Here is a 27,510-nt window from a genome sequence, read left to right on the forward strand (position 1 = left end):
TATGTATAACTCTCTCCTGCTCCCTTTGCATCATTATTGATGTCTGAAGAAAGCTGATAGATGCTTCAGTATGTTAGACTTTATCCAGATGGGTACTTTGGGGAGGGAGCATCACAACTGAATTTTCAGAGAAAGATCATTCAGGGTGAGTTGCACCATTCTCGGAATCAACAGACAATACAATGCAAGTCAAATTGGAATTATTTGCAAACCGGGGACCCATGTAGTTGTCTACTGTGCTCTTGCACCTCCTTTTCTTTCTCTCCTTTTGCTGCTATAGCTAGCAAAAAGTTAAAAGAAAATGGCAGGTCTCTGTCCCAAGGAGCTAACAATCAATGTGAGGGTGCTTCTTTTTGGGGGGGGATTTTGAGAGGTGTTAAAACAACTTAATAAGCATAGGCAAATCTTTCAAGGGGGTCTGGCTCAGGCAGGTTATCTACAGAAGTGCTGTGGAATGTGACAATGACATCTTTAGGTTCACCATTCTGGCTCCCACAGAGCCAGCTATGTTAACAGATCCCCACGGGTCAATTTTATATTTTCTCTCTATATAATAAAAATGTAAGAATGTCATCACACAGCCACCATTGAAGTATTTGTAGTGCCATATCACAATCCTTGATTTTCATTGTGTGGGAGGGGAGCAAATGTGAAAACAGCAGTAGCCATGGCATAGGAGCAAGATGGGAAAAGCACTAAGAGGGGGAAAGCAGTGGTTTAAAACAATGGTGGAAATTTGAGTAAATCAGGGATAAAGGGAACTGAGAGGGAGATGGTGGTTTTAACCAACAGCAGAGCTTTGAGTAAAATACTATGGAATATTTGAGGGCTCAACATCCATTATTGCTCTCACATAAGGCAGCTGAGCAATGGAAGAGGGAGACATTTGAGTATAGTGAGAAGGGAGGAACACTGAAAGGAAAATGAGTGACTGTTTTAAACAATGGCAGAAGTTTGAGTAAAGTGGGGGTGAAGAATCACTGAGAGGAAAACTGTGGTTTTAAACAACAGCAGAGGTAAAGGGCTTCCCCCATGAGGTTTCCCCCATATGCTTTCATCAGGATGATGCCGAAACTAAGAATCTGTTTTGCAACGACACGGTAACACAGCTTTCTGGGAGTGGGTTGCAAATCTAGATTCAATACAATTCCACATCAAGGTGCTAAGCACTTTCATCTCCCACAAACCTCAGTGAGAACCCAAACACTCAGCACCTCACTGGCAAAGCTCAACACCTTGCAGGATTGGGTTCTTTCGGCACTGTAATTAACTCTATCACTTCAGTTAACATTTGATCTCAGGCAGCACATTTTGCATGGGAGGCGCTACAGACTGTTAGGCCACGTCTTCGCTCTCTGATGTCTGCTTCAAGGAGCCCTTGTGTGCAATGCAAAACAAGGCAGCAAAACCCCAGCCATTTGAGAGAATTATATCTGATGGCATTTACGGAAATTGCAAGACATAAATCAGCTAATTCAGCAAATGGCTTTAAAAAAAAAAAGGAAAGGGGGGAAAAAAGAAAGAAAAGAAGAAAAGAAAAGAAGAATTGTTTTTAGCAGCAACATGTCTGTAATCTAGACCAGAAACAGAAGGGGTGGGGTGGAAATTCAGACCCCAGTGATCCAGGTTCTTTTTCTTCCCAAGCTTTATGATTTATAGCCCTGAATTTAAAGAATGCGAATTAAGACACGTGTTTGGTGACTGAAATGCGTACTCCACAGCTCTGCATGAGTGTGTGTGTGTGTGTGTGTGTGTGTGTGTAGGAGTATTGCAGAGTATAACACAGATGTTAAGAACTACAGCAGGAAATGTTGCCTTAGGCCCGCAACATTTGTCATTGTGAACTCCAGTTCCCCAATCCTTCCCCGTTGTTTTCCAGCAACATACTTAGCATGTGACCTTTATGTGGCTGCACAGTTTCTCCCAACTGTTTTCATAGCTCATAAAGCGTTTAGGAAGTGTTTATAAAAATTGCTCGAGGAACCTGTGCCACAGAGATCTTGAGTTGGGGTCTCCATGGCCCAACTTCGATTTAGTTCACAGAGAAGGGATAATTTTTTTGTGTGCACGCATATTGTAAATGCCCTAGTAACATCTGTACACGAAGCCTCCTGGGGAAACACCGAGACACAGTCAGGTTTAATGTGTGTTATTTGGCCAAGTTTCTCGCACATGTGATGCTTGACTTACTTCCCCCATGAAATAACACATGCGAGTGCTTTCCTTTCCTTCTTTATTGATGGTCACTTTCAGTTATCTGACTGCGGTGGGAAGAGATATTATGTCATAAACACCACAGCAACATCTGCAAAGAATCCTTGTGGAATGCAGCATATTAGCTGTCAAACCCAAAGTTGACACTCGGATCAAAAGTCCACAATGTATGGCACTTGACCCATCATCTTGTGAGTATTCGCACAGCTTTTCAAGTGCGCTGTTGCAATTGGCTGCAGCCAGAGATAAGTCACATCCAAAATCTCAGGGTACTGCTCCCTCAGAGAATGCTCTGAAAGAGGCACAGGGAAGCACAGCCATGTCAAACGAAGACGTGTGGGGGCTTGGTATCACAAACAGGTAATTCAGATACCACAAATGGAACATCGGCAATAAGGTTCCCACACCCCACCCCACACCTTATCAGAGGGCCCATCTGAACTATACATTTAAACCATATCATACCATTTTCAACAGCCATGGCCCCCCCCAAAGACTCCTGGAAATTTGTTAAGGATGCTGAGAGTTCTTTCCCCAAAAGTGTTTCCCCAAAAGTGCTAGAGTTCCTGGGGAAGAGAGATTGATTGTGAAACCAATATGAGAATTGCAGCTTTGTAAGGGAGATGTTGTTGTTTAGTCATTTAGTAGTGTCCGACTCTTTGTGACCCCATGGACCAGAGCACGCCAGGCACTCCTGTCTTCCACTGCCTCCCGTAGTTTGGTCAAACTCATGCTGGTAGCTTCGAGAACACTGTCCAACCATCTCGTCCTCTGTCGTCCCCTTCTCCTTGTGCCCTCAATCTTTCTCAACATCAGGGTCTTTTCCAGGGAGTCTTCTCTTCTCATGAGGTGGCCAAAGTATTGGAGTCTCAGCTTCAGGATCTGTCCTTCCAGTGAGCACTCAGGACTGATTTCCTTAAGAATGGATAGGTTTGATCTTCTTGCAGTCCATGGGACTCTCAAGAGGTAAGGGAGATAGTACTTTCCTAACAATTCTCAGAAACCTTAGCATACTACAGTTCCCATGATTAATTGGGGGGGGGAGCCATGACTGTTGAAAGTGGTATGATACTGCCCTCATTGAACAGCACAGCTTTCCTGCATGAAGGATAAATCCTGATTAAATTCAGGGGAGGGGACACATGCTGGCATTTTGATGTCAATAGCATCCTGCGGATGCTGCAAAAAGCTTGCAGGCATGAGGAGCACCAATCCCACAATAAACCCCCATTTGGAAGCACCCTGCTTGAAAAGACCACAGCTAGCCAAAGTAATTAATGAAGCTATATTTCTTGCTAATGCAGATGTTGCTTGCTTCCCCCAGGAAATTGAATTTTCGTGAATTTCACATTTCCCCTCATTACCTCAGCCTCAGAAGAGGGAAATGTTAATTTCTATTTTTCCCAATTTGTGTTCTGTTAAGTATCCTTTGCCAAGGGCAAGTGTTCCAAAGCAGCACACGGAGAGAAGAGGTGTATGGCATTTTAAACTGAAAGCTGCAATTGCAGAATACAACAGGTGACTGCAGAACCCTCTACTTCAGAAAAGTGAGTCTTCTACAGGAATCACATGCACTGCTTATAAAATCGTTGAGCATTCTAGGCTATCTAGTCCAATTTGCCACTCAGTGCAGGAAATGTGGTGCTAGAGAATCTGGCTATGTGGTCCCTGCAGCCAGAAATGAAGAATCCACCACTCTCTTAGTTAGTAATTGCTTCAATCATCGGGTTGCTCTAACTGCTAGTAAGTTTCTCCTGAAGTTCCACCAACATCTACCCTAGTATAACATAAGCCCATTGGATCCAGTCTTTGCCTCTGGGCCTCCACCTTCTTCTACTGTATGTGACAGCCCCTCTGGTATTCGGAAGCAGTCATCTCCAATAGCAACAAAGGTTTGGGCTGTTATTCTCTCAAAAAGGAACTATACCATTGGTTTGAATCTAAAATGGGTCCTATTGGACAGTATCCTTCTACAAGCACAAAGTCTTTTTATCCTCACCCTCTTCTCTCCCTCTATGGCCCCTAAGTTCTGGGAGAGAACGAGAAGAGGAAGAAGAGGAAGAGGGGGAGGAAGATGAAGATGAAGATGAAGATGAAGAGGAGGAGGAGGAGGAAGAAGAAGAAGAAGAAGAAGAAGAAGAAGAAGAAGAAGAAGAAGAAGAAGAAGAAGAAGACGACAGCAGCAGCAGCAAAAAATGGTTGTTGTTGTTGTTGTTGTTGAACTGAGCATTGTCTACACTGACTGGCTAGTGGCTCCCTGGGGCTTTAGGCAGTGTTCTATCCCAGCCCTACCTGAAGACACCGGAGGGCGAACCTGGGACCTTCCACATGCAAGACCCTTCCCATAGCACTATGCAAAGTTCTTCATGCATCATGCTGGAAATTGGTGGGAAAATATGAATATACTGCAATGGATAAACTGACTAATTATGTGTGGGTAAAGGAAGGATGACAGAGAACAAATGTCTTTGAGGCAAAGTGGATGCTCTTTATTGAGTTCTGGAATAACAAAGACATGGTATAATATATGAACGTAATGTTTTCAAGATGTTTTAATGTGTCAGATTTGAGATGTACATGCTTTTTAATTAAAAAAATGAACGTTGGCTTGCTTCTTCAGCCGCTGGAACCAACCTAGCATCACTTACAGCCGCTTCTCATGAGTTAGTTGAGATTGTTTTGTTTTTTTACTCAGGTATTCATAGGCGTATACAGTGTTGATTAGACAGAGTACATCCATGAGCACTTCTAGACTGCCAGTCTTTTGCAGGACGAATTCAAGCATGCAGGGAGATTTCAGTTTGCGCAATTAAAATGGATTAAAGCGCTCTGTCAGCCTAGTGGAACAAATCCTCCTTTTAAAAAAGAAACTGACCTTTTGCATTGAAAAGCGTGGAATGAATGAATGTTTAACACAAAGATGCGTAATCACCCATCAAGAAAATTAGGATGAATGTTCCTTGCTTTATTACCTCCCTGCAAACAAATCAAGCTGAATGCTCAATAAATGGGTCATCTGGAAGAGTCCCGTGTCTTTCAAACAAGAATTTGGTTATTAAATATGAATGATGTAGAAGTTGACATTCCTGGTAAAACATCATCTGTGGTGATTGCAAGTGTTCATTTATAACTGTCTTTGAATCATAGTGAGTAGAGGGGGGTTGGGGGGGGGGTTAATCCAAGACCTGCTTGTCCATTCAAAGCTATCAATTAATTATGGCCAAGAAAGTATTTTTGAAGATGAAATTGGGTGAGGCTGAAAAGGGATGTACCCATTGGGTTGATGTAGCCATTTTTATAGCAATCATGAGTATCTACCTAGAAGTGAATTATAGGTTTCCTAAACTTTTATTATACCTCTGTTTTTTAGGAGAAATCCTGCCAGCAAATTGCTCCTCTTGTGAGCCACACAGCTGGCCAGTGTTTGAGGGAGAAATAATGCTAGACTAAGCTAAGCTCTCTTTTTTTTAATCTAACATGTTCATTCTTTTGAGCAGCTGACTTGAGATGAAAACAAACCATGGTTTAGGAAGGAGGCAGGGAACCTCAGGCCCAAGGGGACGATGCAGCCCTCCACTCTATTTGGCCCTTGGGACTGTCTCCAGGTTATGCCCCCTCCCACTGGCCACTCTCTCCTTGAGTGCTTTTGCCTGGCTGGAATGTGCCCTTGAACTGCGAAAATGGGTGGTATTCAATTTTAGAGGATACTCACTGAAATAAATTAACATGTCAAGTTAGGTCTGTTGGGAGGGATTCAACTAATGAGCCCCACTGGCGAAACCTATGCAAGGAGGTAATGTGGACATCAAGATGAAGAAGGTTCCCCAGTCCTTGCTTAAGAGGTAATGTGAATAAGCCCTCATTTCAGAACTGGCCTTACCATGAGGCAGCGTGAGGCAGGTGCCTCAGGCAGCAACTATTGAAGGGAATGCTGTGTGTGTGTAAGCCACTGTCCTCAGGGTGCAGTGGAGGATGAAGATTCAATGGTCTGCTGAGCTTTCATACTGGGAATGGAACTGGGAGGAGGCAATTTTTCTGCTTCAGGCAACAAAATGTCTTGAGCCAGCCCTGCCTCAGTTAGAATGGATCATAGCTCAGTGACTGACATGTTTTGCTTGCATCCTTTCAATCCTTCACATTTCCTATTATGACTCGGAAAAACTCCTGAAATCCTGGGATGCCACTGCCATTTAGTGTAGCTAATGCACCACTGGTGTAGATGGACCAGTGGTATACTTGGTATAATGAACTTCCTGTGTTCCTGTGACAATGCTCTGCTAGTGAATTACAGTATGACATGTAGTGAATTATAATATGATTGTGCTGAACGAGCGGAAGTATTTTTTGGCATTTAGTTGGGCATTTTCTTAGGCAGTAAATGTCCATCAAACTTTTCAACTGTAAATCTCATAGGTAACTAAAGAGAACTTTGTATTTAGATTCAGGTCCTTGTACAAAAATAGACAAAGCTTGATTAGTAAGAATTTTTACTAGGTCTTCAGTCTAATCAAGAAGCAAACAGGCAGGAAGAAAGACATAACTAAATAATAAAATCAAGCTTGATATTTTTCTTAGCTAGCCTAGTGTAAACCTTAATTCCAATGACAGCAGCACATTCATCCTGGTTGCCTTTGATGTAAAGGAGAGTTTGCTCTAGGGCCTTCTGGATTTTAAGAACATAAGGAGAACCCTAATGATTCAAACTAAAGACCCTTCTAGTCCAACATTCTGTTCTTACAGTGGCCAAGAAGATGCCTAAAAGAAGCCTACAGGTTGGAACTGAGCACAACTGCACTCTTCATTGCGTGACCTTATAGAATTAGATGTAGAAAAACTTCTCTTTGTGTCCACTTCCTCCACAACATGTTATGTGGCAACCTTAGGAATATAGGAAGCTGCTTTATTCCAAGTGAGATCATTGGTCCATCTGGTTCAGGTTTGTCTATACCTAGGGGCTCTCCAGGATTTCAAACAAGATACCCTCTCAGGCATACTTGGAGATGCTGGGTGTTGAAACATGGAACTTCTGCATGTTAAATAGATGCTTTGCCACTGAGTTGAGTCATGGACCTTTGCAATCATTCCTCATGGCGTTCCTCTGATCACCCAGTTACCTTTTTCAGAAACTTTCCCAGCTCTACAATATCCATATTAAGACACAGTAACCTGAACTCTATTCCGTGGGGTTACATTGTGATGTTGCCCATTTTATTTATTATTTATTTCATAAAATTTATATACCACATGCACAGAGATAAATGTATCTGTTTGTATAAATACATTTGAAACTCAGAAATGAAATGGAGTATTTATGTCCCTTTTGGCTTGAAAGTTATCATACTCTAACAACCAAAATGTGTTGAAAAGCAAGTACTAATACAAAGCTGAGTTGGACTATTTTTGCAAAATGAAATTGATGCTATCAGATTTGGGCTCATAGAGAGTAGACCAGGAGCTGCTAGCTCATTATAGAAATCCTTGCCTCCTCTTTATGAGGTGATGTACATCAGGCTTCCATAAGCTGGTGCCCTTCAGATGTTATGTACCCCAACTCCACACTTCTACTGATTCCCACCTGCAACAGAAATGTGAAGACTTTTCTTGTTCTTTTCAGTACCAGGAGCAACAGTCATCTGGGGTGCTAACAACAACAACAGATGACTGGATCTTCAATGACCTCTCACAAACCCTTCCACCAGATTTCCAGTTTGGTGTATATGCATATATTTGTGTGTGTGTACATAAGTATTTCATTACTCGTGGATTTAGATTTGGGAAGGCAGACACTCTTTACCCATTTGGAAGAGGCAGGGTAGGATAAACGCCCAGACATGGCATCAGCCTGCCACCACTAATTCTGATTGGATGTAGCAGCTATCTGACCATAGCACAATAGAGAGATTACTTGCTCCAGTGTTTCATCTCTTATGAATCCCAGTAAGTGTGTGTGTCTAACTGTCACACTGTTTCTACAACTGGATTGTATTGGGCTATCCAAGAGCAAAACAAACATTGAACACAGAACTCTCATATGTATGGTATTAATATACAAAAATATCAAACACAAATTCTGATTAAACCAATTAAGGGGAGCTGTGCAAAACTTGCAAATTCTTACAGGCCCGGAAATGTTCATGGTGGCCCTGGTGATGTAGCTGTGGCTTCCTTCCTGCTTTTTTATTTTTAATCTATTTTTTTCTTCCTCTGGTGCCTTCAGGCTTCTTAAACATTGTGAACTTTTGCAAAACATCAGCTTGCTATCAAAACCATCCGTCCTCCGTTCTCCCTTAGTCCAGTCTCTGACAGATAGCCTTTTCTTTTCATTCACAGTGTCTCTCTGTTTGACTGTCCTCACTGGCTATGTTTGGAAAGTTCAAAACCATTTTCCTAATGTTCGTTCATGACAATGAATGCAAACCGTATGTTTTGGCGAAGGCCTCTGAAGGGATGCGCATCTTAAACAATGACAACAACAAAACCAACCCATGTTCAGATCCAACACATTTCTGTAGCTAATGGTTTGCTAAACGGAGCACTGTGTGTGGCATTATTACTTTAAAGGAAAGTTGTGTGTGCAGATATAACCCTTTGTCATTCTTTAAAATAATAATAATAATTAATTACTGTACAGTATGTTGTGTGGGTAGTAAGAGTTATGGTCCAAGCAATGAAACACAAGCCTGCTCATTTGTTCTTAACATAACCCTGACCTGGGAAGATGACCATCTCTGGGGTAGGAGATGATTTAATTTCCATGCACCTAAGAGGTTTGTTTTCCTTTGGCATCAAGGCAGCAGATAAGTGTCAAATTCTGCAAAATCGGGTATTCAAGTTTGGGGATGTAAAAGTCTCCCTAATGGGACCAAACGTAGACCACTGAGATTAATTTGCATCAAGCCCACAGATGGGCCTAAAACCACCGGTTGAAAATAAATAAATGTATATTCTTCGCTGCAAAATGTTTTCCCGCTTTCAGCTTCTATTCTGGCTTTCAAGTATTTTCTGCTCACGACAGCTTATGTAACCAGTACTTCATAGGAGGGAAGGGCACATTTCAGACATTCGGAGTTTCTCCTTTACAGTCTTTGGACCGAAGGAAATGGTTAAATTCGTTCATCTGGAACATTGAAATTTTATAACTGGGATTAGTTATGAGATGCCCATCTCTTAGCACTTCTGGGGGCGGGGGAGGAAATAAATGAGTTACTTGCTCTCTTTCCACCACCACCTGCCTTTAGCCTCAGTGTACTTCCAAAGCTAGGAGGGGTGATCAGTTGTCTAGTTTGGGTTGAGCTTTCTTTTCCCAGGCCCCACTGATTCTATAGGTGTGATTCAAGGAATGGGATGTGTTAGCCCATTTGGCAGTCACTTAATTCACGGGTTGTTGCTGTTATGTTTCTAAACTGCCCTTCATTCAATATAACCATGTGAAACATGAAACCAGCAATAAAACATTTTAAAAATATATTAAAGCAGTTGTGAGGAACCGCCAACATTATTTGATGTCATCTGTCAATCTTTGATGTCATCTATCAACCTAGCCACTTTCTGCACTAACTGTGGCTTTCCTATGGTTAGATTGTAAATTTTGCAGATTTTATGTGAATGTTATGCATCTTAGGTACATTTTGCAGAATTTACATCTAATTCTCCAAAATGAAATGTGAAATAAGAGAAATGTATGTAAAATATATAAACTAGTTGAAAACTGGTCACACCCTCTTTTGCTTTTTGCCTCTAGCTGTGCTCCTCATGTGAAAGCAGACCTTGAAGTTCAGACAGGTTTGAATCCGGTCCTCAGACTGAAAGCACCATCCATGCCATAAAACATTATAAAATTAGATTCATATTAATTTCAATAAAGTATTCAGCTCTGGCCAGTCTCAAAAATATAAAAACAGATACACCCTGATGTCCCAACTAAAGGCTTGAATGAATGAACGTGTCTTTAAAAGATGCCAAAACACAGTACTGTTTGTATATCCAATTGTATATCCAAAGGGAGGGAGTTCTATAATTGGGGTGCCACTGTAGGGAAGACCATGTCTTATGTCACAGTCAACTAAGTAGTGTCCATTGACAGCATCACTAGGAGAACCTCACCAAATGATCTCAGAGATATATGGAACAAGGTGCTCTTACAGATATTTGGCTTCCAAGCTTTTTAGGGCTGTGCAGATTGTATTGACTCAGGTGGTTTATAGATTCATTAATTCCCAAAGGCCAGATGTTAATTAAAGCCCTTTTAATAGTGCTGAAAAGTGTCATTAGATGCCAAAAATGCCAAGTGAAGTGGGAGACCTCAGGGAAGGTATTATAGCCCAAAAACATCTGAACAAGAAACAATTAACACCTAAGGGCACTCAAAAATATAAACCAGAAGGTATTTCATTCCCAACTAAACAAAAAAAAAAATTATTATTATTTTCCAGCACAGGCTCAAATATATCACATAATTAAATTCTCTTTTCCTTTTTATTTTGTTGTTGTCAGGGAACTGCCATCGGAAGGAAGGGAAGTGAAAGGGCTCACACAGGTTGGGAGAGACTCAGCAGCTGAAGAGGGAACCAGTAGGGGGAGAGGAGCTGGGCTGAGGGAAAGGGAGCTGGAGGGATGGCTCAGAGACACTTCCAGCGAAAACAGTGGGGAGGTTTCAGGACCTCCTGTAGGGACACCCACTCCTCGCCGGAAACTGTCACGCAGAGAGTCCAGAAGACGTGTTTCCGTTAAGGAGCTTTTATGTTGGAAGCGATTCCGAAAGCAACCACTGTCGGAATCTGCCAGCGACTGACGGAGCCATGTTTAAGGGGCTCCGTTACAGACAGAGGTTTGCAAACTTGACCAAACTCTGAGGGACTAGGATTTTACACACAAGCAGCTCATCGTCCCATCACAGCATTCCGACAGTCTTCGTGAGCAGCTTGTGCAGGAGAAGGCATCATGAGCAACCCAGCCGGAACCGGAGAAGCAGGAGCTGGAGCGGGTCCAAGCCTGGAAGAAAGGTACCGGGTGTTGGAGGTCCAGCTAGCGCTGCAGACGGCGAGGCTTGAGGAGAGGAGGGCTCAGGATGCAGACAAAAAGGGGAAAGACACCCAGCTCGTCAGAAAGGTACCAGGATTGGTGCAGAAGTTTGGGGGGGAGCCCAAAGACTATCATGGCTTTCGGACAGAGATGCAATATGCCCTCAATCTGCAGTTTGATGAATTCCCTGACGAGGAATCAAGAGTGGCTTTCGTGATTGGGCATCTTGAAAAGGGGGCGAGAGACTGGGTTAGACCCCTGATGGCAGCGAATAGTGACGTCCTAAAGGACACGATGAAGTTCTTTCGCGCCATGGATCTGATGTTTTCCAGCGATATTGAACAGGGAGTGGTCCGCAGACAGTTAATGGCTTGCAAACAGGGGAGCCGATCTGTCCGTGAGTACTGGACTGAATTCACCATGTTGATCCATAAATTGGGGTGGGATCTATCGGCGGAACCCATTCAAATGCTTTTTGAAGAAGGGCTTTCTTCGGCTGTGAAAGACGAACTTTCCCGGGCGCCCAGGGCGGAGTCTATGGACCAGCTGACCAAATCAGCGCTGACCATAGGAGCGCGCCAGGAGGCGAGAGCATTGGAGAGGCGGGAAGGGAAGGGGGAACGTTGGAAGGAGTTCCGCATTCCAGACATTCCAGAGCCAACTTTCCCGCCGGCAGAGCCGATGGAAATCGGAACAGCGCGCGCGCGCGCAGTTTCAAAGCCCAGTGAGGGGGGAAAGAAGGAGGGAAAAGGCGCCCGGAAATGCTATCTCTGCCAACAGCCAGGTCACTTTGCCAGAGTCTGCCCCCAGAGGAAGGAATGGCAAGGGATGGTAGGAGCTGTGGAGGGAAGAGAGGAAGAAATACCGAAGCAAGTAAAAGCCAACGCCTGGCTGCCACCGTCGGGGCACAGCAGTCAGGCCAAAGAGCAGTGAAAGTGCCCACGCCAGAACCTCCTAAACCCGCCCTAGTGATAGAAGTGGCGCTAGAGCTGCCAAACGGACACCCTCTAAAGATAAAGGCGCTGTTGGACTCAGGCAGCTCCTGCAATTTCATGAGCAAAGAGTTTGCAGCTGAACACCAGATACAGACGATCCCTTTAAGCAACCCCCTGCAGGTGACCACGATCGATGGCAGGGAGCTGTTGGGAGGAGAAGTCAGCTTGCAGACCGTCCCAATGATAATGAAGGTGGCAAGGCACACCGAACTGATAGCGTTTAATGTGGCCACCTTGGGAGGAGCTCCCATTATATTGGGGATGAGCTGGCTAGCGTTACATGATCCGCTGGTGGGCTGGCATCAGAGAGTGGTTTCTTTTGGTTCAGCACATTGCTTAGAACACTGCAAAGAGGGAAAGGGTTTGGCAGGGGCCCAAGCCACCCTAGCAGGGACTGAAGTAACGGAGAACGTGAAGGTACCACGACAATACGCAGATCTCCGCGACGTCTTCAGCGAAAGGGAAGCTGACCAATTACCCCCGCATAGACCCTTTGACTGTCAAATCAATTTACTCCCTGGGGCACAGCTCCCTGTAGGCAAGCTGTACGCCATGTCAGACAGAGAGATGCAGGAGCTAAGAGAGTTCATTGACAAGAACCTGAAGAGAGGGTTCATCAGAGAGTCCAGGGCGGTGGGGGGCAGCCCAGTGTTTTTTGTGGCTAAAAAAAACACGAACAAGCCGAGGCTTGTGTGTGACTTCAGGGCCTTAAATGCAGTGTCAGAACCAGTGGCTTTCCCTATGCCCAGGATTGACGACATTTTGACAAGGGTCAGGAAGGGAAAGATTTTTACTAAACTGGACCTAAGGGGGGCGTACAACCTGATACGAATAAGGAAGGGGGATGAATGGAAAACCACCATGTTCACCCCTTTGGGGGCATTTGAATATTTAGTTATGCCCTTCGGCCTACAAGGAGGCTCCGCGTGCTTTCAATCGTTTATGAACCACGTCCTGGGGCCTTTGCTTTACAAGAATTGTGTGGCCTTCTTAGACGACGTGTTGGTGTATTCTGAGAATGAGGAGCAGCATGTGAGAGACGTCAGAGAAGTGTTGAGCAGGCTGCAAGCCAACCAGCTGTGGGTGAAACTGGAGAAGTGTCAGTTTCATACCAAGGAGGTGGAATTCCTGGGGTATCGCCTGTCAGACAAGGGATTGGCCATGGATCCCGGCAAGGTCCAGGCGGTGCTGGAATGGAAAACACCCAAAACAAGGAAGGATGTGCAGAGGTTCCTAGGATTTGGGAACTTCTATCGTAAGTTCATCCGAAACTTTGCCCACCTGACGGCGCCCATTACGGACTGTCTCAGCAGTAAGAAGAAGTTCGTTTGGACTGAGGAGGCGGAGCGAGCATTTGAGGAACTAAAAAGGGCCTTCGCCTCGGAACAACAACTCCTGCATGTGGATTTACAAAAACCGATGAGAGTGGAAACTGACGCATCAGACAGAGCGATTGGGGCGGTGCTTCTGCAGCCAGGGAAGGAGGAGTCAGAGTGGAGACCGTGTGCCTTTTTTTCGCGAAAGCTGAACAAATCCGAGAGGAACTACACGGTGTATGACCGAGAACTACTAGCCATTCATGAGGCGTTCCGGAGATGGAGGCACCTGCTAATTGGCGCACAACATAAGGTGCAAGTGTGCACTGACCACAAGAACCTAGAGTATTGGAGGACGGCACGAGTGCTCAACCAACGGCAAGTGAGATGGGCCCAGGAGTTCTCCAAATTTAACTTTGAGATTTGTTACGTGCCAGGCCCAGAGAACATTAGGGCGGACGCTCTCTCACGCAAACCTGAATATTTGGAGGAGGAGGGAGCACCCGAAGAGAGACATGTCATTCCAGAGGACCGCTGGGTGTGTGGGGCGGCATTGGTGGGACAAAGAGAACTGGTAGAGGAAACAGAGAATGATGAATACGCCCAGAATAAGCTCAGAGGTCTTAGGGGTGAGGGAGAGGAACCAGGGGGTTTCGAGGAAAGAAATGGAGCTTTGTATTACAAAGGGGCACTGTATATCCCTGAAGGAGACTTAAGGGGGAGGGTACTCAAGCAGTTGCACGACAGCCCCACGGCGGGGCATTTTGGACAACACAAAACCATGTGGTTGGTCACCAGGGAATTTTGGTGGCCTAAGGTGAGGGAAGATGTACGGGAGTATGTAAGAGGGTGTGAGCAATGCCAGCGAGCCAAAGGGGAGAGGCGGGCACCGGCGGGGCTATTAGAACCCTTACCAACCCCAGAACGACCTTGGGAGGCAGTGTCGATAGATTTTATGACTGATCTGCCGAAGTCCAAGGGGAAAACAGCCATCATGGTGGTGGTAGACCTACTAACAAAGATGTGCCACTTTGTAGCCTGCTCGCATGCAGTCACGGCGGAAGAGACAGCGAAGTTATTTGTAGAACACATTTTTAGGTTGCACGGGGTGCCATTGAGGGTGGTCTCAGACCGAGGAAAACAATTTACGTCCAGGTTCTGGAGGAAGCTCATGAGCTTACTGCAGGTGGAGGTCAACTTTTCGACTGCCCGGCACCCTGAAACCAACGGGCAGGCGGAAAGAGCAAACGGGGTCCTCCAGCAATACCTGAGGTGTTATGTCAATGACAGAGAGAATGACTGGGTAGAAAAATTGGCGCTGGCGGAATTTGCCTACAACAATGCCGAGAATGTGTCCACAGGGATGAGCCCCTTCTTGGCTAATTATGGGTGTCATCCCAGGGCTTTCCCAGGGGGAGAAGGGGAGAGATGGGGTGTCCCGGCAGCCGAGCATTTTGTAGAAGAAATGGAAGCAATCCATCGTCAGCTCCAACTCAACTTAGAAAGGGCGAAGGAAGAATACAAGAGGCAGGCAGACAAGAACCGAAGGGAAGGTGAAACCATAAGGGTGGGAGATAGGGTGTGGCTGTCAACCCAAGGGTTGCCGTTCAAAGGAGGTTGTAAGAAATTAAGACCCAGGAGATTGGGTCCCTTTGAGGTCATTCAACAGGTCAACCCAGTGGCTTTCAGGCTCCGGTTACCCAACCACATGAAACTGCACCCAGTATTTCACAGGTCGTTACTGTCACCGTATGAGGGGGGACGAGAAGGGATGGCCACTCGGGGACCGGTCATAGAAGAAAGGGAATGCAGCAGCCATGTGGCAGAAATCCTCGACGCCAGATGGAAGGGGGATCAGGTGGAGTATTTGGTAGCGTGGGAAGGAGAACCGGAGTCAGAAAACACTTGGGTAATGGCAGAAGATATCAATGACGAGGTATTGATAGAAACGTTCCATCAAAGGTTCCCAAGGAAACCTCAGCCTGTGGAGAGGTTCCGGAGGGAATACTTTGGGACCACCGATGAGGAGGAGGAGTTGGAAGGATTCTCGGAATCGGAAGGGGAAGGGGAGATGGACTCTGAGGAGGAGGAGTACTTCGAGACCAGGAACCGCAACAGGTGGAGAGAAGTGTTCGGGACATCGGAAGATGAAGGAAGTTCATTCCGGGGTTTTGCCTCCTCACCGCCCGTAGAGGAGGGGGCGAGAGGGGATGAAGGGGGCCCTGGAGGGGAGGTGGATGTCAGGGAACTGCCATCGGAAGGAAGGGAAGTGAAAGGGCTCACACAGGTTGGGAGAGACTCAGCAGCTGAAGAGGGAACCAGTAGGGGGAGAGGAGCTGGGCTGAGGGAAAGGGAGCTGGAGGGATGGCTCAGAGACACTTCCAGCGAAAACAGTGGGGAGGTTTCAGGACCTCCTGTAGGGACACCCACTCCTCGCCGGAAACTGTCACGCAGAGAGTCCAGAAGACGTGTTTCCGTTAAGGAGCTTTTATGTTGGAAGCGATTCCGAAAGCAACCACTGTCGGAATCTGCCAGCGACTGACGGAGCCATGTTTAAGGGGCTCCGTTACAGACAGAGGTTTGCAAACTTGACCAAACTCTGAGGGACTAGGATTTTACACACAAGCAGCTCATCGTCCCATCACAGTTGTTGATTAGAATAGGAAGAAACAAAATTTGCTTGTCCAGGGCCCCCTTTGCTATTGCTGTCAGAGAACTGTTAACCACCCAGACACCCAGCTTCAAAGGAAGATATTGCTGCGTTTATTTCTGTGTTTATCTCAAAGCCGGTATGATAGGAAGAATTATCTGTGTCTTCAAGCCAAGATCCTTTCTGCTCATCTAGCCTTCAGCCTAGGCATAGGCCTATATTGATAATCATGGCTTACTGAAACTGAACGTTGGTTCATATGGCAGGCAGTTCCATCCCTTCTGTACACACACACCCTGAACTTGGAAAATAAGCCTTAAAAGGACCCCATAAATAGTAAGACACATCCATTGACTCACCCACTTTTCTCTCTGGCACCACCTGTCACTGGGATGCAGCCCCTGGAAGGTTATGCACAACAGAATGAGGACTCTAGGGTGGGAATGGTTCTGCAGAATGCAGAGGGTCTGTCTCAGAGGGGAGGGTATGTGCACTGAGCCAAGGCTCAAATGGAAAATCATTCACACTGCTGGAATTAGTCGTTTTTTTCTGGTTTCTGGCAGCATATTGGAGTGTTCAGTTGCTCATTAAGCTGCAGTACTGAGCCAACGTTCCACAGTCAAGGATTTGGTTGTAGGCACCCATCTCTACTAGACAGGCCTGATTATTCTGGGGTAAACTCCAAGTACCAGAGATGATAATTGCATGGATGTCTTATCCAGCCCATCTCTTGGCTTTTCTCAGATCCTTCTTATAATAATGTAGAAGTGGCCACTCATTATGGAACCGCTTCCGTTATGGGCACATGGCCAACTCTTCTGCCATGCCAGTTCCTAGAACCGCTTCCTAGGTCCGATTTCTGTTTTGTGTTTTTGTGTTTTTATTTAATACTATTGGAGCCTGCAGAGTGTCTGAGGAATTATCTGGGGACTAATATATTGCCTTTTGAAATAGAATCAGGCCCAGTCACATGCCAATCTGATCTTGGAGGTGTTTCAGGACAAGACATGTGAATATATTTCCTTGGTCAATTATGAGAGCTAAAAATCCCGAAAAAACCTTCTTGACTGAGGGCCTTTCCAGGCACACTGTTTATAGCACATAACTGCTGTTTGTTCTGATGCTTTGGGAGGAGATATTGTAGTGGACTGTCCATAGCACTCAGTTGCATGTCACTGGCCTTTTGTGCATTCCTTTGGAGGGTGGGTGAGCTTTTTCCCATACACGCCAAATATAGGATGTGGTTGGACTAAAAAAAGTTCTGTAGATAGCCACACCCCTTCCATTCCCTTGTTCCTCCAATCAAATGTTGGTGTTATGAACATTGTTTTATTTACTTACACATTTATAATCCACACTTTTGGTTCATATACCGTATTTTTCACTCTATAAGAGGCACCAGACCATAAGATGCACCTAGTTTTTGGAGGAGGAAAACAAGAAAAAAAATATTCTGAATCTCAGAAGCCAGAACAGAAAGAATTTAGTTCGTTCCAGAGGTCCATTCTTAACATGAATCTGTTCTTAACCTGAGATACCACTTTAGCTGATGGGGCCTTCTGTTACCGCTGCCGTGCGATTTCTGTTCTCATCCTGAAGCAAAGTTCTTAACCCAGGGTACTATTTCTGGGTTAGCGGAGTCTGTAACCTGAAGTGTCTGTAACTTGAAGCATCTATAACCCGAGGTACCACTGTATAGAAATGTGCTTGTGTGGCTGGATGAGTGCAATATTCCAGGATAGTGACAGATTGACAATGACATCATATGGAAGCATGCGGGGGGGGGGGACTGTAAAGAAATAGCTATTATAGCACTACAACTGCTATGCCTGAAAAGGGGCATATAATATTGCTGGGTAGCAGTTATATATACACCAATATTTTTATTAGATTTTGTGTGTGGCTGAGCTGCTGTGAGGCCTCGACTCAGCTAAGTGAAGTCATAAAGTGTAATCACCAATCTAATCTAGTCAAGAGATCTTGTCATCTTCAGCTACTTTCACAGCAACTCACCACCTCTAATAGTTTAGAGACACAGAACAGTGGCCAAATTGTAAAATGAATGAGAGCATTCAAAATGGTTCAAGTTTGAATGACTGAGAATCCTGAAAGTTAACCAGAAGGAATAAGGAATATTTCCTTTGATAGCTGGAAATAAACTCTACATGTTAGACATGGGGCTCACTCGCTTGAGGAAGAGTACACTGCATTTCTTCGGGATGCAACATAATCCCATCCTCAGAGCCGGTCATCACAACTGCTTCCAAATCAGTTAAGGATTGCATCTCCACTAGCTGCTGATAACCTTTCAGTAGTCTAGTCAGATCTTTTGCTCATGGAAGAAGAACACTGTGTGGAGCTCAGAGTGCCCAGGGGAGGGGAAGAAGCTGCACAGATTGATTACAGGGCAAAGGTGTAATGACATCACCATGAAAACTCATTTCACTTCTCTCTATGTGTTCAATTAATAATGTCGGCTTCAGCCAGCAAACCACCTGACCATCCTTTCTTACCAAGACATTTGCCAGAAGGAGAGTGATGCATATGAAGACTGCAGGCTTAAAGGTCAGCCACAGGGCAGAGCACTGGAAATGTATTCCAAGCAAACACAGAAAGCCTGTTCTAGTTCCTTGTTCTCCATTAAGAAGCAGGGGAGCCAAACATTTTCTGTGTTTCGTAGCCAAGGACGTGCTAGCAAGCAAAGGGGAAAGCTTTTATGAACATGCTAGCAAGAGAGCAGTAGCCTCATGCTGAGGGGAGCCATATCAAAAAGGGAGCAGGGTGAGCTCTTAATGCTTTTCTTCTGTCTGTTTTCTATCCTATGAAATAACCTTAAGTAGTCCAGCCCTTATTATTATTACATTAAAGCCTATTCTCTGGCCTCTGGGGTGTAGGGGAAGGGTAGTCATTTGAATTTTAGTAGGGCTTCTGTCCAACCCTAGATGTCTTTTCAACACTATGAGTTTTCAAGTAATCACCACCCAGCCCCAGCAATAACCTGCATAGGTGTAATGGACATTTTATTTTTATGGTATATTTGTTTGTGGTGTTGGTTTTAATCTCCAGGAACTAAGAATTCCACCAACTATGCCTTTCCACTTCCTTTCAATTGATTCGTTTTTGAGAATTTGGTCCTTCTTGAAAGAATGTGTGTTGTTGTTTTTTAATGGCAAATAATTATAATAGTTTTTTGCCAAAGACATTCTATTTATTTTCTTTCAAAATCCAAAATTGCTTTTCATCCAAATGGATAGGATGACATTCAACAACAAATAACAACAATATCAACAACATATGATAGATGTAAAACAGAATCCATCATAAAAACATTAAAACAAGAGACAACAGCTTCAAAGCCCAAAAAGCAGACTAAATACAAATGTAAGATCTTTAAAATCCCCAGGCAAGCAAGAAAGTTTTAACCCAGTGTTATGTAATGTTGTGACCAGTTTTAGAATGCCATTTTCACTCAGCCTTACCTTAAACTAGCATTCTAATTATTATTTTTTTACACAATGCCGCCCTTCTTCAAATAAAATATGGCTATCCTGGATGTTGTGAGCAGACAGTTACTATTTCTAAACAGTTCAACAACGCTTACATTTCATGCTGGGCATCATTTAAGATGAAATGAAATGTCCTTTGCAACTCCAGCCACCTCAGTTATTTCTGTGATATTGTTCTGCAACTCAAAAACATCATCAGTGTTCGGTTTAGGAGTACAATCATTAATCTTTAGTACAAAGAAGGTTTGGGGCATTGAATTCCTAGCCACAGTGAGTCTGCAGGTAAACTGGCTTCTTTTAAGATTTTAGTTTACTGGCTCTTTTTGAAGCAAATGGTACATCCATCTCCAGTGTGATATGTCCTGTAAATCAGGGGTGGCTAAGGTGTTGACAGGAGCAAGCCAGCAGTAACTCACACCATGCACATTGGAGTTAACTCTTTATTAGCTAGAACAGGATCTGCACAGACCGATGGAGCATCAGGCCTGATGAGCACAGGAACTCTTTCCTAGTAGGTCTTGCTTCTATGGATCAGTTGCTGAGACTGAAGGTCCCTGCCTCCACACAGCTGCCTAAGTCCGCTCCTCTCCAGGGTTCCCCCCCCCCCAAGAAATTGGAGACTGTGCCTATGTGTCTGCATTTGCACCTCCCACTTCATGCCTCATCTGGTTCTGGTAGACAAGCAGGAAGTGGAGCTTGTCACATCAAGGAGAGGGAGACACATCACCGGACTCTTCTCATCTCTGACTCTTGACCTCCTTCCACCTCTGCTTTTGCTCCTGCCTCTGATTCCGAACTTCTCTCTGCCACAAACTCTCCCAGCTCACGAAACCCTGTTGCCCCTTCATCTCCTGATACCTCCTCTTTCCAGTCTTCTCCCTCTTCTCCCTGTGAGCACTCATCATTGTCCCACAGAGCCAGTGTGGTATAGTGGTTAAGAGCAGTAGACTCGCAATCTGGTGAGCTGGGTTCGCATCTCTCAGCCTCACTCACCTCACAGAGTGTTTGTTGTGGGGGAGGAAGGGAGTTTGTTAGCCGCTTTGAGACACCTTAGGGATATCAAATCCAAACTCTTCTTCTTCTTCTTCACTGCCACTCCCACTCCACTTTGAGCCTTCTTCCTTGGTGGTTCCTCAGCTGGTTCCTCCCACCATTCCTCTGTGCCCAACCAGTCCATGTCAGCTGTGCCCCCCAGATATTTTTGGACTCTTAACTCCCAACAGTCCCTGCCTGCCTGCACAATAGCCAGGAATGATGGGAGCTGTGTTCCAACAACATCTGGAGGTCCACAGCTTAGCCACCCCTGCTGTAGCTCTTGCTTCCAGCTAAGATTGCAACCCGCCTTCTCCCTAATATGTCCTCCGTCAACTTGCTCAACAATCTGTCAGACACTTTTGTTTTTGCACGAGCGTACAACAAGCTGTCCCTCTTTAGATGTCTTGTTTGTGTGTGATTTCCCCTCTAACACTTTTGATCGCCTGCCATTTGTTTCTGTGTACTTGTGGCAATGGGGATGCGAACTGGATGTACAAAGCTAAGAGTCTGCTGCGTTTCTTAAGTGTGGAAAATGTTACATCAGATGCAGACCTCAATCAATTGCTTAAGATTGTTTATAATTGCGCTCCTCCAATAACCAAAACCACAGCCCTAAATTCATTTCTTCCCTCCAGACGTCCTTTGACTGTGCGGAAAGACTTGTAAGTTGCTCTAGGATGGCAGACCAACTTAATATGGACATGGCTAGGCCCTACACTTCCTGCCTGAGCCAATTCTTAATTGGTACTTCAGACGAAAGCTAGGCAACTATCCAAGTGGCTTCATTCATATGTTAGTTTGGTTTCTGGAAGAAAAAAGCCATGTATAGGACTGGAAATAGCTAGTTAAGCACAAGCAACCACATTTACATCTTTGGTCAATTTTCTCTTCAGTAAGAAGAAAGCAATTGTACAACCCAGCCAGTCGAGAGAATGTCAGTGGTACAATCAAATGGCATTATTTATTTGGGTTTTTGGAGGATTATGTTTAATTGGGGTTTGAAAATCAAAGCCAACATTCTAAATTGAATTTCACTATGTCTGTCAGTCCCTTTGGGGGAGGGTGGTGGAAAGACCTCTTTCACTTTTAGTTTTCACACTGCCTAGTGAGACCTTACTGCAGAAGTGGAGGCTGGATTTGTCAGCAAGCTCCAGAAATCACCCCACTACTCTGTGGACCACTTTAACAGGTGGGTGGAACTGTCCACCTGTCAATCACCTGGTGTCAGGTGACATCTGGTGACTCAACTTTGAACCTGTAACTTGCAGAGGAAGACTCCTGAATGCACTCTCAGTGTTCTCCAATTCTTCTTTTCCAGCTGCGATTCAGTGCTTCTTGAATGTAGCACCTTTTTCTGACCATGCGTATGTCTTGCAGCAGAGGAGGCTTTAGCCCACTGTGGCAATGGAGGAGGACCCTGAGGCCTTGCTGCGGTGGTGGAGAAGGAGGCCTTGCAGCTGAGGTTTCACAGTGGCAGCAGCAGCGGAGGAGGAGGAAGAGAGACAGCCAGCAAATGTAAGGTGGGCAGGAGGGAGAGAGTGTGGAGTGTGTATCCCAATTTTACCTTCCAATATGTTGGAGGGTATGCTGAGGTTGCCATGTTCCATCTTGAACTTTAATGGGTTTCTTGTATTTCAAGTAAAAACCAGGACGTCCCCAAAGTGGTTGTTGAACTTTTTTTTAGGAAACCACCAAAATTATTGAACTTTCCTCAGGAACACGATTTTTTGACTTGCCTAAGAGCCAGGACAAAGTGCCACCTTTTGGAAATTCCCCCCGGACGTCAATTCCACCCTTGAAATCCCGGTAATGTCTGGGAAAACATGGCAGCCCTACTTCTTGAGATTTAGTGGGTTAATAATTTGTTTTAGCTACCTGGAATCCAATTTGATAAGGGGCATGGCATGTTTGGAAGTCATCCATTGCTGTGTTATAATGTGTTCTTTAAAATTATAAAGTAATCATAGTATAAGAAAGCTTGTTTTAATTTTTTAGATCTACTGGTTATCTTTCCATACTCAAGGTAAAATAATTTCAGCTAACGTTATTCCAAGTTAGATGGACAACTCTGTTTGGAAATGAAAACTGAACACCTTTAACCAGCAACATACGAATGGTCCAAAGCCCAGACATGGGCCTAGATATTGGTTTTCACACTGCCTTTAAGCCAAAACATATCCACTGTGCACATAAGAATCATTTCACTAAAGTCAGTAAGGCTACTCAAATGAGGCATTGCAGGAAGTTTTGGCACTGTGTATTTGAGCACTGCAGATGTGGAAACCCTATCATAGCCAAAGACAAATAATGAGTTCTGCATTACAAGCGAGAAATGGCTGGAATTTATTTCTGATCATGCATTGTGACCCACATCAAATTCCCTAATGCAAAGGTTTTTATATGCTAATGTGAAATTTATAATTTCAATAACTTTCCCCCAACAATGTCGTTCTTGCCAAGTCAGCAAAAGGATATAAACAGGTAATTGTAGAAAAATTATCCTTGTTATGAATTAATGCTACAAAACCCTTTAATTTTATTCACAATGGGGATGGGGGGGGATTTGGTTTAGTTCACATTTAAAGGTACACATGCTTAATTCACACTCCTGAAACAATATGTGAACTGAAATGTAGCTGTCTTTCAAAATTTGCACTTTTCCAAATTTTGCAATGCAGTTTCCAAGCAAAGCAATGTTTACCGGGGGGGGGGGGCATTGGGTAAAATATGCACAAAGCTTCTGCTTAGGTGGAAAGAACATACAAAAATGCATTATTGGTCCAAATATCAGGGGAAGTTGCATCAAAAATGGATATACGAGAAGAATTTTGAACTAAAATGCTGGCAGCCTTCATGAGGACATGTTTGCATTTTAAAAAATATATGCAAACTCATGTGAAAATGTGGAGAACCAAATTTAAGACTGGAAACATGAAAAACTGAGTGAACCCGAAATTGACAGATGCCCCTGTCCCTATTTCTTGGTGGCTAAGATGTTGGCGCAGTGCACACCTCTTGTCCTGAATTTGTTGGAATCAGTTTCTGTGATGGAGATGTAACTCTTCAGTTGATATTGGTGGTATCACAACAGCTGGATTCTAATCTAATCTGTCTTGAGCCACCTCCCTATACAGCTGGGAATCTATACGACTCAACTGTATGCTTTGGAAGGGTTAGTTCAAGGGTTAAGAAAAAGAAGGGCACTTAGAAGCTGGAATTGAATGTCTAAGGGGGCAGTGTATAGCTAATTCACTGTGCCTGGATACAACAAAGTTGTCACATGCTTTCTAAAGGAAGTGCATTCCAGCACCCCTAAAACTTTTAACAGCACCACTTTATTACTCGTACACCTTTCCCCTATACTACGCAATTGAAATCAGGCATTGGGAATAAGAAGACCAAAATCAAAAACAGCCAGGTTATGGCTGCAAAGATGTCATAAACTAAGAGAACAATTCAAAAAAGATGAACAAACTGGGCTTAAGACAACACCATGAAATTTAATTCACCAGTATCAACAAACAGGATTAACGTTTTGTTAAGTCAAATGGAAAATCTGAGTACACACATGTATAATGATGGCAACAAATTGTGCAGCAGGATCACCGAAGGGGATCAGAGAGTTTCAGCAGATGTGCATCTAAGCATGTTTACTCCCTAGCACATAGGATTGCAGCCTAAAAATGAGACAAGGCTCCACAAGGCTGTCGAAGCAAAAGGCAGACAGTGTTGCTGTTGAAACATAGAAATCAACCACTTCCAGACACCTATTGTCGGTCTATCATTTGAAGGAAGGGTGAGTTAACAGAGTGTTCTTTTCTTTTAACTGAGCCGTAAAAGACAAAATAAAGGGTGGTTAAGAAGGAAAGGCTGAGGGACAGACATGGAAAGTATATGAGGAAGAAAATGACAAAAGAATGAAAATAAGGATAAGCTATGGGGGAAGTGGTAACTGTAAAAGTTTTTAAAAGGCTACCACAGGCCATTTTGTGTGTTCCTCCCTAAAACCACTGCAGTTATGCCTTGTACTTCAGGACGTCACAATCCTAACCAACCTGCTTAATACTGAGCTAATCATTATGGTGACTTCCAGTTGTCATAGGACTACAAACCCCATAATCCCCTATCATTGGCCATGCTAGCTGAGGTTAATGGGAGTTGGAGTCCAATAAAATCTGGAGGGCAACCTGTTAGTGACACCTGGCTCCTGCTCTCCCTTCTTCAGCCTGTTTAGCTGGATGTGGACCAGCCAGCCCTTCAAAGACAAGAGTCCTTTGGATAGAGAACTGTCTTCTGTAAAGTAGACACCTGCTACCCAAAATTGAGTTTCAACAGTGCTGAAATATCAGGTAGTCCCAGTCTGGCCCTTCAAGCTGCTGATGTGCCACAAATTACAAGCTTTTTGTGAGCTAGTAACATTTGTGCAGGCAAACTAAGATTTAAGGCAAATGAGGACATACGTTCGACTTTTATTGCACCTGTTTTGCGGAAGTCCAGGAAAGAGTCGGAACACCATGGTTTGGAACCACTGCTAGAGGACAAGAATCCCAAGACTACATTAAATGTAGCCAAATTCTGTGCAGCTGCAATTAGTCGCAGGAAGCAAGTGGTATCCCATGGTGACCAAACCCCCAAATGTTAATAGCAGGGGGCATGTTAATAATTAATTTTAATTTTTTATATTTAAATGCTTGTTATACTTATATTGTCCTTTTTTATATATATATTTTATGATCTGTGATGTTGTGTGTGTTGGCGCTGGTCTGTGACCGTATTAATAAATTCATTCATTCATTCAAGGCAAATCATTTTTTGTTGACTAAGCAAGGGATGAAATTCTTCAAATTAACAGAAGGGGTTGTAGCTTTCTATCAAGCCAAAAGGAAAGAAAGCAATGGAAAATTGGCCAGGTATGCAATATACACACACCTGCTGTGCAGGATAGTACTACTATATCAGCTTCCTGGTCCCCAGCCAATCCCAGACCTGCCTGTGATCCAGGTATTTTCCTCTGTACACATAACAACAAGGGGGGGGGGCATGAGTTGCATGGGGAAACTGGTATGAGAGGGAAGGATTAGAACCACTTCCTCATTGCATCAACCCCCCTTCAATTGTTTTTAAGAAAGAAAGAAAATATGGGCAGTTCCAATCATGGAGCTTCCATATAACATGTAGCTTGATGTTGACAGTAAGATGTTAAACACATGTCCATGTCTTGAGAACACCACACAGGATCACACATAGGAACATTCAGCCCATGCCAGCAGTACTCACAGTTTGCACCCCATATTTTATTTTAGCTCAGTCCATTGTTGACTTTTATAGTCACCACTTGTACAGCCATTCACACAAACGTCTTCCACATGCATCCTTACTCCTTCTACAATGTGCGCATTGTACAAGTGTAGAGCCCTTTGTTTTTCCAGCAAAAAGGAGGAAGAAGAGAGGCAGCTCTGATGAGCTGCAATTTTAAAAAAGCAACGGGCTTCTTCTCTCCTGTGAAGGATCAAATGCGAGCATGCCCACATACACTTCAAACGGCTCTGTGAAAAATGTAAATTTAATGCTCACCCAGATTAAAGAGGATCAGATCAATTAAATAAGCTGGCAATGGTTCATCATGCGGTTCCATTAGCTAGCACAAGACCCATTAAAGTCAATGGAGATTATGCCAACTGGAAGATTGTGCTGACAGGGAACGTTTATTTTCAGCCTCTAGGCTAAGGAGCTGATGTTTTGAATTTTCTGGAAACACTGAGAATGCTGATCGCAATTTGTTCATCTTCCCTCCCTCGCTCAGTGTTGCTGCAATTTTTTCCATAACACCAAACAAAGGAAGGTTTAAGCACAGAGATGTGTATGCTGGATGTTGTCATTGCGCTCTTAGTAATTGCTTTTGGGTTTTTGGCTTTCGGGGGATACAAGCAGGACACTCTAGATGAGGCACAAATGTCCCTCACCCTAATCAGATGGACAGAGATGTCTGCCAGCATCAGAGATTTGTTGAATCAACCCACAATTAAACATCATTATTCCTTCCTGTAATTAAACTCCTCTATTATCACTAATGTCTTATATATGTGCGCAATGAAATGTATGTCAATAACCTGGACATGATTCTTCCAGCAGAGGCACCAACTCTAGCAGGCTGCAGGGCAGAAAAATGGAACAATCATGCAATGGAATGGGTGAAAGTTGCTTATCCCTAAGAAAACCATGGCCAGCACATTCACTAGCAAAAAGCATTTCCTGTGGAATAGCTGTATTTTAACTTGCTTTTTTATTATTTGTCTCACATGTGTTGCAAAAGCATCTAAATGCTTGCAATATTGGAGCTGGCTTTCCCTTTCATTCTGTGAGCAGCTCCAGTCAACATTTCCAAAATGTAAACAACTACAACTGGGAAGCGTAATTGGATGGTAGAGAGGGGAGCAAAATGTAAGCAAATACCCCTTTAATATTTCTCGTCTCGTTTTGGCAGCTTCTTCTGAGCCACCACAATCTCGCCATATCAATCACACTCACTATGGGATTTATTCATCAATGCTTGCATCTCTATGGTGGCTCCATGGGCTCCCCTGACTTATGCAGAAAGATGAAAGGGAGGAAATGTGCATAGCAAGGCTAAATAATGACAAATTTGGGGGGAGTATTTGAACTGTTTTAAGAAACAAAGAGGAAGAAGAATAGTTTCTGGTGGTCCAAAGGATGTAATTAGAACAGATAGGGATGGAACTGAGCAAAGAATTTAGGCTGACTGCCATGAAATA

At 44.1% G+C, this 27,510-nt stretch overlaps 1 long non-coding RNA gene across 1 annotated transcript in view; it reads right to left on the reverse strand.

The window, feature by feature from the left end:
• LOC308485091 overlaps window positions 1-16,674 on the reverse strand; it is a 35,506-nt gene extending 18,832 nt beyond the window's left edge. Inside the window, exon 1 of the long non-coding RNA XR_013990339.1 lies at window positions 16,556-16,674. This is a non-coding gene — a long non-coding RNA (uncharacterized lncRNA). The remainder of the gene's footprint in view (window positions 1-16,555) is intronic.
• Between the last annotated feature and the right edge of the window lie 10,836 nt (window positions 16,675-27,510).

This window comes from Podarcis pityusensis (genome assembly GCF_964106645.2).
Source record: "Podarcis pityusensis genome assembly, chromosome: 9".
NCBI lineage: Eukaryota > Metazoa > Chordata > Lepidosauria > Squamata > Lacertidae > Podarcis > Podarcis pityusensis.